Genomic DNA, 12,787 nt, shown 5'->3' with positions numbered 1-12,787 from the left:
ATGGCTCTACCCCTCAATGCCGTTGCAGTCAAAGTCACCGTGACTGAAATGCAAGGCCTTTTATGACGCCTTGTATAGCAAGTGACACAATGATATACCGTATATGTCCTATTTCAAAGGACACAACAGTCTCTTGAGGAGAGCCGCTATTCGATGCCACGGGAGTCAGGATGTGTTTCCAGAGAAGAGTCATCTTCTGCACTGGTTCAGGAAGACATGGTACAAGTTTGTGATACTGAAATACAGAGACTAAGTTTTTTATTTTCAAGAATTTAAGAATGAAGAAAAAGAAGGGCATTTGCTCGAGCACTGCTAGGGATCTATCTATGTTCCTGAGACCTGCCATACATATTCAGTTTTGCTCTTTTTGTTATGGAATATTAGCTAACTTATTCATATCAAAGTCTCACAGTTGTTGGCAGGAATTGAGTTCACCTTTCTTTGTCACCAGTGTTCTTGTCCATGTATGTTGTCTATTGATTGGGACCAAAACAAATCGATACTCTGTGTCCCAGATTGAAACAGCTGACACAATTAAAAAGTTCCAACATTGAAGCGACTCAGATTTTTTTTTTTTAACTCAGGAACCTTATCTGTCACTAAGACTCTTGGCTCTGACGTATCATGCGCCAAGTGACTCAGACACAACATCATGACCAGCATTTGTTTATGTACCCTTCTTTCTCATGAAGCAAAAGCAAGCAACCAGCATCAGACTCATTCATGAACAAGGCAATAAAACAGATGATATAACAGTTGTGTCACGTTCATTTGAGAGACAGCAACAGATGAATTACACTACATAACATTTTTTAACATATTTTTTTTATTTTCACGAACAGATTGTCAGTGTCCTTTAAGGGGGCCCTGTTTTCCCTTTAGTAAAGAAATCCCACATACACAAAGAGTAGCTTCACATTGTATTTGGAACCTAAGTTAAACACTACAAAATGGCTGCCTCGCAGTATACATTCTATATTGCGTAGGACGTGCGACAAGAAGACGGCAGCGCCCACCACTCAAAATATCATTCAGCAAGCATTTAGAAATGTAAGCGTCTCCTTAGCAAGACGTTACGAACCCAAACACACATGATGTCAGGCCCCTCCCTCCTGATTTGCTCCCTCCGACATTGATGGATGGTAAATGATGATGCTTATGATCACTTTCACTTCAGACGTGGGTGGAGTTACATCTAGGGTAGCGCTTCATTGAGCTTTTGAGTGAGTTACCTGAATGTGCTTGTTTCTTGACGTCAGAAAAATTGGATGAAACTAAGCCAACTACTTCTGAATGGATGAACCTTGTTCTTTCACATTCCAGTGTATGTTAAGGAGACATTACACCTTGCTAGCACCATCGAGAAAGAATGGAAAATGATATTATTTCGGTCCTTCAGCATGGCTCGGTGCATTATTTTGTGGAAGTATTTGGCGCGTGAGAGCTCCGCTGAGATGCTAATGAAAGCCGCACCTTTGGTTATTGTGACACAGCAGCTTCGTGTCACCACAGCGGAGCTGGACTGTGCCGTGACTGATGGAGGACAGTTGCAGTCCTTCTCCCTGCCGTGAGCCATCCCACCTGACTCATTTGCTTGACCTCAGCAACAAAGTCATCGTGACAGTGTGGACGTAAGCACCCGCGGGAGACAGCCTCACCTCCGTGTTAGAGCTCCAGCCTTCCTCCCAACAGTCGTCTCATTAGAGGAGGCTGTGGTATCACGTGTAGACGTGCACTGGAGGATGTGAGCGTGTCACCATGAAAGTCAAGCTTTAGCTTCAGACATACCGCTCATTTAAATGAAGGCGTCCGTCTCTATCAGAAGGCTAACTAGGAATGCTGCGTCAGCACAAAGGCAGGTAACGAACAAAAGCCCATTCACTGTACCAAAAGATGATTCGTACTCCAGGTCCAATTGTGAGGGAACAAAGCTCTGAGGATGATATGTCCATGGAAACACTCTGCATCCCTGCAGACCTGCATGTTAATTGGCTTGATGCTTGTTGTCTCTTTGCAGCATATGGCACATTAAGATCAAATATGCATGTATTGCTTTGACACCCACCAGTCGCTTTGAACGCCGCACCAGAGAAGCATTCTACATTCCATACAGGTTGAGGAAGTGTTTGCATGAAGTTATTGACAGAAGGGATCACATGGTTTTGCTTTCGCTTCTTATGCTGCAGTGCTCAGGCGTTATCTCGGTGAAAGTGTCTATAGGGATGCTGCTTTCTAGGGAACTTCTCGTGGGACCTGCACGTCACACTCTCATCTCACCAAACAGAAGGGATGATCTAAATTTTGTACACATCACCCACATATATGGGCCAGTGAGCTGCTACTGAGCCTCCGAGTTGGTACCGTAGGCAACCTTTTTAGTCAAAGCTGGGAGCTGGAATTTCTTTTCACTCGCTCACTCTCTTTGTCCAAAACTATATATAAATGGATAAAACATTTGGCATACAGTGCTATTGTTATGTGGATGCCGTATTGTTATATACAGTATTGGCCGTAAACAGTTCAAGTCTTAGAACTTCTCCTCCACTGAAACTCCTCTCATAGACACGTAAGATAGATTTATAGTTCAGAGCTAGAGTGTGCTGATCTAACAGTAGACTGGTGTATTGCAGCCTGCTGTACCAACTATGATGCTATAGCAACCCACTGGCCCATGTGATTCAGTGATGTTTACGATGACAGAGGCCAGTCGGCTGACTATGTGGGGTGGTTCTGACCGCATCAGGTCTGCGCAGAAAACATCCCCAGCTGTCTTTTTGCTGTTAAATGACAGACACACAAGATAAGACATGTTTGTACTGTACAAGGCTTGGCCTTTTTTTATGTTAGCATGATGACATGACGATGTCGTTTCAATTTGACAGTCAAATTCAGCAAAGAGTGTCGACATCTTCTATCGGGCCACTGTCTATCTGAGGAGTTCCTCTCGCCTGAAACCTTCTCCAACATCTGGCATGTTTGCCTTGTCAACATCTGTGACGCCAAACAAACACTGTAGACCTGCGTATTGTGTGGTCCATGGTCCACAAGCAGAACTACAGCCACAGACTGCCACTTGGGCTGAGGAAAGACATCCTTTTTGTAAGGTCTCCTCTATCAAGAATACAGTTTATGTTTACTCATGAAAACATGAGTTCAGGAAGTCATTGGGTTACATTTGTTATTAAATCATGTTATTCAATCATTTCAATAGTCATTTCCATGAAATTATTATTATTAATAATAATAATAATAATAATAATTTCAAGAGTTTAGCTGTTTAAAAAAATGGGATGGGCCTCAGAAAAGCTATTGTATTAAGTGAATATTGGCTTGTGCATTGCAGACAATTGAGATACTATGTCACATTGGTTTCAAAGGCCAATAATAGGGCGCCCCCAGGAGTCTGGTGTGTGCCTTGAACCATCAAGTATTCTCCCTCATAAATAGGCTTGAAGTAGTCAAAATATACTGTATGTGCCCGAACAAAAACAAAAAAAACGCATGGTCCACTTGAACGCCTCGTAGAGCTCATGTAGGGGACATTCTGTCAGAAATGATCCAAGCTAATGTATACAACAGAAAGGACTCACCTGTCAGTGAACTGTACATATCACAAGCTTTCACACGCCTCAGTCAACAACACATCCTCACTCCTAAGGCATCAAATCGACTGTTGTTGAGTGGAGTTTTATGTTGCCAGAGTGACGCAGACGTCAACGCATTCGCATTGAATCATCTTTATGCTGGATTTCCTGATGCCATTGGAAGCACATCATGTAATCTCTTCATAGGATTCACATCAGTATATATAGTAGTGAGAACGCACGTGTCCTAACCCCAACCGCTTTTTACCACGTAATGCCTCGGTAAGGGACACATTTGACACACCTATACATCAACATGCAATACAGAAGGCTGACTTCTGCGTCACGCTAAATCCACTTAACCATCGTCGATATGTCACACCTTAGTAGTATGAATATTTTGGAGTCAGCACACAGCAGAATGAAAAGCCCTGGACATGAGTGACTCCTCATTTGACTTGGCAAAGGATCATTAGAAAAACACAAAAAGTTCCGCACAATCATTGAACTGCAATGTTAAGGTGGCCTCATAAATTATTTGAAGGACCTCAATTGGCCCACGCACCATGAGTTGCAGACCCATGTTGACTGGGTTTCATATCTAGCCTACTCATTTTATTATTAACCAAGATGTGATTTGTCAAATGATTGGATTGTTTTGTTTAAATGATGAAAAACGATAAAACAGAATAATACAGAGCCAGATACATGCATGAAAAAGTTGGTTTTAAATAGATAACAACAGACTTGTTTCCATTCTTAAATCAGATTCCAACCTCCCTTTTAAATCCTCCCCCCTCAGTCTATTAAATCGGAATTGTTTCGTCAATAATTCAGCGGCGGTTGCATCGGTGTAATGTGACTCACAGCATGGGGGGGCTGGTGAAAAATTGAAATGAGTCTGGAGCTTCTTCTCGCTCAGGCACTGATAAAGGAGCCTTTAAGGTGTTCGTGAGTGGCAGCAATACAGCAAGGTGCTTTATTTTGATCCAAGTGTTGTTTGACAGAATGATGGAAAAGAGAAGTGGGTGATGAACATAAAGGTGTTCTGCTCTGTCTCCAGCGTGAAGAAGTCTCTAACCAAAGATATTTCCTTCCTTCGCTTGTGTTCTTGCTGCAGTCGCGCTGTGATATCAGTTTGGAAGTCCTGCTGCGAACGTGTGAACACAGAGCGTTCATGTTTATTAACCGCACAATGAGTTTCACTTTGATAACAATCTGTATATGTAAAGATTGGTGCAGCTTCCATATATGCAAAACTTTAAATCCGACCTTATTGGACTTGTGCATTCATTGAACAATATGAATATTGTTGGAATTACTCGTGCTACTGATGAAGAAGTCATAAATGCTGAGTGTGGTGGAGTGTGCGTGAGAGATGTTACAGTTGGAGTACAATGGCGGGAGTGAAGTAACTTGTTGGCGGGTCCAAGGTCAGACGCAGGAGGCTGGAAAGAGCTATATTCTCCAGGGCTGATGGAACTAGTCCCGATAAGAGCCACCATAGTTACGAGGGAACAGCAACCGGCACTGGTGTCAATGGCAGAGGACCAATCAGACGAGCACAGAACCAACGTGGAGAACTTTTGGATCAAGACCTCAGATAGTTTTCTGTCGCGCTACCGGACTACTGTTAAGGCTAAGTCAGGTGCAGCTGCTGACCCACAATTCTGCGTATGTATTAGACTCGTCTGTCAGGACCACCATCCGTTCCAGGCGGCCGTTCGAGAAGCGATTTGTTCGCAATCGATTTTTCCCATTACAATGAATGGAAAAAGAAATAATATGTTCCAAGCCTTAAAAAAGGATTTGTAGGAGTGAATGTAGAGTGTCTGCTGCAGGTGCGCTGTTCCTCTATGTGTGTGGCCGCTGCATGTGGGAGGGGTTGCCGAGTGAGTGACGTCTCTCCAGAAGTGAAGAGGTGCCCGGTGCGTGTCCAGCTCTGAATGTGCGCTTCTGTGCAGTTTGGCAGTGACAAAGTCATAAACCAAGTAACGCTCTGTCCCAGACTCTCCTCATCCCTGTCTGAGCTCCAGCCCACAACAGAACATCAAACCCTGGAGGGTAGGTGTGGAGAGCGAGCACCTCCCCTGTGACACTCTACCACGGTCCAATGTGGAGACAGGAAAGGTTTTACACCTCAATATGAAGAAAAAACAGTCAGTAAATGTAGCTAACGGGACACGTCTGCATACAGAGGCTGCGTTATACACAATAACAAAGCACGTCGTGGGTCAGCTGATCGGTCCGCACACGTTATGTTTTTTCCCGGCTTTTTTCAGGGGCGTTCTGGATTTTCGTTCGAAATCCGAAGCAAAAAAAACTCATTTGTTCGAACTCCGATTTGTACGAATTCTGGGACGTTCGAAAACCGAGGTACCACTGTATTTCCAACAGACCACATGATGTTTGTTTCTTAGATGATAATTGGTGAAGAACGTTTCCAGTATCGCATCATAAGTATTTGTACTTCAAAATCATAGAAGCTTGATCTTTTAATTTTACTCACATCTCCATTTAAAAGGACACAGAAATAATTCCCTGTTAGCTTTGAAGGTGATGCTAAAATATTCCAGAAATAATGAGGAACTATGTTGTGAATACCAAGTGTGATGAACACAATATACTGTAGAAGCAATTAGTAACTCTCATCAAACAAGTCGAGCGACCTGCAAATAGTAAGACGGAGGCGTGCTCGTAACGTGAAGGGAGGATAATGGCTCCTGCAGCTCCTGCCATCAACCGTTTTTGTTCATCATCATCAGATATTAAGCAGAGACGTGAAGAAAGCCCAGGGTTGAGCTGCCGACTATAAATAATGAACCAGTTATGCTTATTAGATGCCAGATTAATATTCAGCTATTATCATAGCTAAACTACGCTTTAATTATGCAATGCAAAATGACCTTGGCGTGAAAAAAAAGGAACTGAAGAACGGCTTAAAGACCAGTGGCTCTCTTTAAATCTATCTCCATCATAAACGATGACAATAAGGTTGAGCGTATAAAGCATCAATAACTGGACCATAAAGCCTCCTTCTGAGACTGAGCAACATGAAATTACAGCACCCCTGGTCGTCTGTAGTCAAATTTATGGCTGTTTAAAGTTTCCGACAATAAACCTCTGCTGTGAACCAAACTTTAGTTTCCCCCAAAGGAGAAGATTCTGTAGGAGCTCTGCATTAAGTGCATGCGGAATGAGAAAGTTTTCTCTCGGCAAAGTTGTTTAATAAACCATCTGTACACTAAGATCTGATGTTCTTAGTTTGTGCCTCTGGAATACATACTTTACATTGTGGATTTCTTACTTAGTGAATTAAACTGTTACTTTATCACATCCTGTTTTGTCCCTGCTCTCTTTCAGATACAGTTTGTGGTCTGCTGTGACACAGTGTTCAGTTTGCACGTGACGCATATCTTTCATCACTGCAACAGCCAAGCAATGCTGCAACAGCCTACTGTACTTCAGGGATTGGAGAAATCGCTCTGTGGGTTTCTGAGCCATGAGTATCACTAGCGGTGCCGTAAATGTGGCACAAAGTTATGATCAAGAGATACAGTACTACATATACCTGTCATGTTCGTTTCTTTCTTGCTTTTATTTGCGTGATTTCCGGTTTTGTTCTGTGTTTCCGTTTCCTTGTTTTCCTCCAGCTTCCCGAGCGACACGGCTGGCATTCATCAGCCAAATAGGCTTACCTGGATATCAAAACCTTGATGCCAGCTCGTGTTGCCAGTTGGTTACTTCGTCTTCCTACGGTAAACTCTCCTGCGACTCCACTCTCTCGTATTTCTCCCTGAATCTTTCCAAATTGTGCGCGCGCTTGATTTCCTTTTCAGCCGCCTCCTTCGTTTCATACTTCTCGCCCCGTTTCTGTTTCTCGTTCATTCTCTATTTAGATCGTGTGTGAGTGTTTTGCAAAACTCATTTTTTGTTTTTCTCTATTTCTGTGGGTTTTCCACCACCGAGCGTTTTCTGTTTATTGGGCCTCGTGAGTTTGTTTCCGAGTGCGTGTTTGTTGCCCCCATTAGTTAGGCTCGACTTAAGTCGCCTATTTTCTGTTGCAGGTTTATTCCCAGCCCTTGTGTGTAGTTCCCGCTCCGTGTTCTGGTATCAGCGTCCTTGGTTACTCTGTGCCTGTTTATCTTCATATTACTCATCTATGTTAAATAAAACCTCGCTCTCTTCTGTCAGCAGACAACAATACTGCAACTGGATCTGACTCCACAGACAGCCATGATAATACCAAGTGACATCAAAATTAATTGGAATCAGATGGAGCAAGCACCTCTCTATGGCATAACCCCTACCCCAAACTTTTTTAAACATTTAATATTGAACGGCCCCACAAAGGCGCCCTATGACGTCTGGAAATGCCACAGTCGGGGAAACGTGCATCAACTGGAAGCCTACTGCATCAAAATGAAATGTCGAGGACTGACTTCTGTGTCAGCTTTGGACAAAGAGTCCAATTGACACTTGTCAATATGTGACCATCCATTTGCCATGTTATCAATGTTTTCATTTTTATCCATCAATCCGGATGTTTTTTTTTGTACTTAGATGTGAAAATGTCTCAAACAGAATAGGAAAAGATAACAATAGTTGGCAGACCACTGGTGCATTAGCACAGGTGCCACCAGTCCTGACACAATCCACCGTCAAACCAACACATCCACAATCCCATGACATGAAAGAAAAATTCAGTTGCCTTGGCAGTACTTCGGAATGTGGTAGTGAAGGAAGAGATTTTGGACCTTTGCCTTGTACAGAATGAATCTCAATATGAACCAGAAAATCAGGAGAAGGAATGTTTGACCACAGCAGCTGTGTTCACATCTATTGACAAGAACGCTGTTGAATACGAATCCATAAATCCACCCAAAGGTCAGAGCTACCTGTTTATCCTCAACATGGCATCGCATGCTTTTTACACACACAGTCAGTGACCTGAGTAATCATTCAAACACACCGTAGCATTTCCAGGTAACACTGAAATGGAGCCAGAGCAGGCCCCTGGTTAGGAAACCATCCCTCCAGAGAAGCCCTGGTGCTCGGTGTGGTAAACACAGCTGCTTAACTCGCCCCCATCCTCCAAACAAGCCACTGCGATTGCCCATAATGATGATCATTTACCACTTAACTGGTAATCTGCTTCTCTTATGCTTTTCATCTTGCAAGAGGAAAACGTGAGCAATTCTGAGTCTCTTCTTCACATCTGCTCCATATAAAATAGACGGGTAATGTACTGAATTAGCACTCAAAGCAAGGCGGCTAAATCCTCCATTAAATGGTAAAAAAAAAGGACGACAAATACCTTCATCTTCAAATGTGTCCCAACAATTAATCCAGAGGGGCAACACAACAGCTAATAGATTTATGTCTGGCCCAAAAGTGCGGATAATTCCACGGCCATTTACAAAAGGGCTCATTCACACGGAGGATGAGTGGACATAACAAGATGATGGCTCGCACTTGAGGCCCTCAGGGTCAATTAAGCAGACTTGGATGACCATTACTGCGCTTGAACATTCGTTTTAATAGCAGGGATTTGCCTCTCCACCTCACCCCCCGTGCCCTGGAGGAAGTGGACAAATACAAAGGCATGCCACAATTACAGTTCAGGAAGTCATGAAAACAGAGTGGTCATATAGCTTGCTAAATATTTGTGAGGATCCAGATCAATTCATATCAATATTCTCTACTGTGTTTATAGTTTATTTTTAAAGACATCAGTGGAAGGCAAAGGAGACAGCACAGAAAATTACCACAATTGATTTTGGCCTGAAGAAACACTTTAATGTAGTTTGGGTATTCAAAGTAGAACCCATTTTATGATCCAAAATCAATGTCTTTACCTGTATGATGACATGCACAGAAGTCAGAAAATTCTAAAATTTAAAAACAAAAGTTACTGACACTCATTACTGTAGTTTGTTGATGAACAAAATGTAGGACTCACGTGTATCCTACCAGCATTAAGTCACACAAGAACGTATACTTTCTGAAGTATCATTGCAGAAGAACTTTAAAGCCCTATTTGGGCTTTAAATGTATCCTTTTTCCATTATCCATTTGACTTTTAGTCTATGGTTTCAAGGCCACTCATTAGATGGCCCTCAAAGATTATTTATTTGGCCGGACAAACGTCAAACGATATGAGTCAATCATTCTAAATAGGCAAGCACTTGTTTGTGCAGTACTTCCTCCACTACTGCAGGGAGCAACAGCGAGAAGATCACAAAATGTTATGTCAGGAGGACATATTGCGACAGCACATGCCCAACCTGAGAGCTCAACTTTTTACCACACTGCCACTATTGACTAAGACACTACGGCTCATTTGGATATGTCATTTCAGCCCTTCCTCCACTCACATTTAATTGACATGTGGATGACTTGCTTATACTATGTACAGCTTTAAGACTCACATAAGAACCAATAAATACAAACACGATGTGTCATTTCCTATCTCTATCTCTTGTACAAAAAACTTGAACGTAAATCGAAGTGAAATAAGTCATCCTAAGCAGATGATGTTTGACCCCCAAAAATATATTTCAAGAATAGGTCTTTAGTCAACTGTGTATGAGTGTGACACCAAAGCTTTGTAACCAGTAACCCAACTGAAGTAAATGAAATGATTGTCGCGCAAAGGTGCCTGACTGGTGGATTGAGATCTCCCTGTAGATCACAAAGGCAGCCCAGAATGACACGACAAATGAAGCCGACGTAAAGATGTAGGATGAAGCCTCTGAAAATCAGGACACTGTTTCATGAAACAATCCTTCAATACTATTTCATGAAACCTCATCTACCCATCATTACAATTTAACATCAATCCACCTTGGATGTGTGTCACCCTGAGGAGGAAGGGTGTAAGCCACCTTCACATGGCTGCTATGATTGTGGCTCATGAGCCAGGAAAGGGCGGACAAAGTATCTTTCACTCGAGAATTGGTCAAAGATTCTATCATTGATGATGGTTCAAAGACATTTCGTTTTCATCTGCTTTAAATTATGATTTAGCTTTTCCAGGTCTTTGGAGGGACACGTTTGTGCTGAGCCCACCACCAAATTATTTAGTGAGGACTCAGCACGTGGACCTGTGAGGGACACCAGGACCTTAAACAAATACACGATCGCATCAACACACCGACCCCAAGATATTCAATTACTTGCGGAACCTGTCGGCCTCTACGTTCTATCAAGACCCGTGTCAGGGGCTCGTTTTGGACGAAACTCAATTTCCACTGACAAATCACCTTTGAGTCGGGGAGAGCCGGTAATGTCGGCGCGGACGAACATGCCCTACATCTAAATACCAAAGTGAACTTCAAGAAAAACGCTTTAATGCAGGGGGGAAAAGCATCTGCACGACCTTCAGATTGAACATTGACATTTTCAATAATCTATTCTGCGTGGCAGGAGGAGAGGGATGGGGGCAGGACCACCGTTGCCTGTTCAAAGAAAAGCTATCGGTAGCAATGCTCCCTGACGGGGGGGGATGCTTTGGTTTCGCTCATGCCTTGAGGCAACACGGATGTTCGCTGATCACTCACATCAGCTCCAGAAGGGATGATGGACAACAGTAGACAACATTTTTCCTCTTGCATCTCTTCAAAGATGCTTGGTTTCCGGTCAAAATGCTTCCAGGCGCAATGGAAGCGGGGGCATGTTCCATCTCGAGGTGGTGTTCTGTAAGCCTTTTACTTTGGAGAAGAAGCTTTGTTTGCTTCCATGCCACCCATGTGTACATCTCACAGCTAATTGCCCTCATTTTTCAGGCGTCCTGTGAACATTACCAACTCAAGGATGTGCTGCTGGATGGTTAAGCTGTTTGCATATGGGTAATAAACTGTGCTAAGCCCGTTTGAGCCGCGCTTTTTAAATGTTCCGTGCTGTGCCAGGGGAACCATAAAACCTGCATCGCTGCTCATGTGAGACATGTTCTTGTGCGAAGCCAGAAGTCACTGCTCCGTGTTTCCATCAGATTGCTTTGTCCCACCGAGGCTGACAGTTAAACTAGAGCAGCGCTTGTCTCAATCGATTATTCACTTTGTGTTTCACCTAGTTGAGAGAGTTATGCAAATAATACCCTGGTTTAAAACTCTTGGGGTTGTTTGATGGAAGCGAAGCGTTGTTTAGGAAATAATGCAGAGGACTGTTTAGAATAAATATGTGTGGTGCAAAACAGCTGCACAGGAAGTCAGGAAATACCATTCAAACTTTCCTTTGGGTATTTCATGATCAGCTCTCAAGAGTGTGGCTCATTTAAACACTCATGACTTGAATTTAGTTCTCTAAAGAAGCCAGTTTTGGTTTCTGTGAGGCCCTTTGAGACGAAAACAGGTCGTAAAGGCAAACAGTCAATGAGAAGGGACCCGTGGTGAAAGCCTGGAAATGCACCAACTACTGTAAAGAGACAGGGCAGCCGATAAAAATTAGCCATTGCAGTTAACCGCACTACAGCCATAGTTAACTGACGATTATTTGCAAATTAATAGTGCTTTTCATTGTTGTTCTCAATATGACATCACAAAGATTTTCCAAGAAGATTATGCTCAGGGATAGTGATGAGTAGGTGAGGTCTCATGAAGCAGTATTACAGGGTTAATGAAACAATGTCCAAATTTTCAGAGGACACTAGATAGCGCTCTTGGTTTAGAAATGATGTGAGGTTTCAATAGTTGTTCAAGTCGAAACATGCCACAGCAGACAGAGGCACCTGGTGACCTCTGAAAATCTGGACACTGTTTCACGAAACCTCATCCCCTCATCATTAGTAGGGGGTGTCCAAACCACTCCTCAAAGAGTTCACTTCTGTCCTTTGTGGACTGGTTTGGACAACCGACCAAAAAAAGGGCTGAAGCCTGAAGAGGGATAAGTGCACCCCAGAAGAAGTTTAAATGGCCTTGGAGTCATATTTTCATTCCACGGACCAACACTGTAGGCACTCAAGAACCTCCAAGTGCTGCTTCTGAAACATCCATCGACAAACTCTGACTTCTAAATTCTATCCAGGCCTTATTGAGAATTGTGTGGAAGATCAATTGGCAGCACTCTCATGACGACTGGACAGAAAACAGAAAGGAAATGGAGAGGAGGGTTTTACATAGAGACGTTACTGTCTTTCAGAAAAATCAGAATGGCAGCCAACGCGGGCCCCAACAAAAGCATCCTTCCGCATTACTCCTAAAATG

The sequence above is a fragment of the Synchiropus splendidus genome, chromosome 5, assembly GCF_027744825.2.
Source record: "Synchiropus splendidus isolate RoL2022-P1 chromosome 5, RoL_Sspl_1.0, whole genome shotgun sequence".
NCBI classification, from domain to species: Eukaryota; Metazoa; Chordata; class Actinopteri; order Syngnathiformes; family Callionymidae; genus Synchiropus; species Synchiropus splendidus.
The sequence above is the reverse complement of the archived record's forward strand: the minus strand, read 5'-3'. Positions refer to the sequence as shown.